This window comes from Penaeus monodon, chromosome 15, assembly GCF_015228065.2.
Source record: "Penaeus monodon isolate SGIC_2016 chromosome 15, NSTDA_Pmon_1, whole genome shotgun sequence".
NCBI lineage: Eukaryota > Metazoa > Arthropoda > Malacostraca > Decapoda > Penaeidae > Penaeus > Penaeus monodon.
In genome coordinates this window covers 25,374,446-25,374,688 of record NC_051400.1, presented here as the reverse complement: position 1 = coordinate 25,374,688, position 243 = coordinate 25,374,446, and the positions used below count along the sequence as shown (strand labels likewise).

Sequence of the window (243 nt, the reverse complement as noted above, 5' to 3'; positions counted from 1 at the left end):
CTCTGTCGGAAATTTTTTCTTTACGTGAATACCGATTTCGATAAGAACTGGTTTCTGACAGCCCCGTTCCGTCGCAAAAAAGCACAGCAACGATATCGGGCCCTTTTCTAAAAGGGGGAGATAGGTGTCAGGGAAAAAGGGTAAAAGCATAACCGAAGATCTCCATTTACGATAATACGTTTTTGGATATGTATAAAAATTACAGTAATTTAAAATTTTATGTTATATTTGATTAAATTGTTT

At 35.4% G+C, this 243-nt stretch overlaps 1 protein-coding gene across 1 annotated transcript in view; it reads left to right on the top strand.

Annotated features, from left to right (window-relative positions):
* Positions 1 to 243, top strand: part of LOC119582271 — a 21,393-nt gene that overhangs the window by 4,178 nt on the left and 16,972 nt on the right. The gene's annotated exons all lie outside the window — the stretch shown is intronic.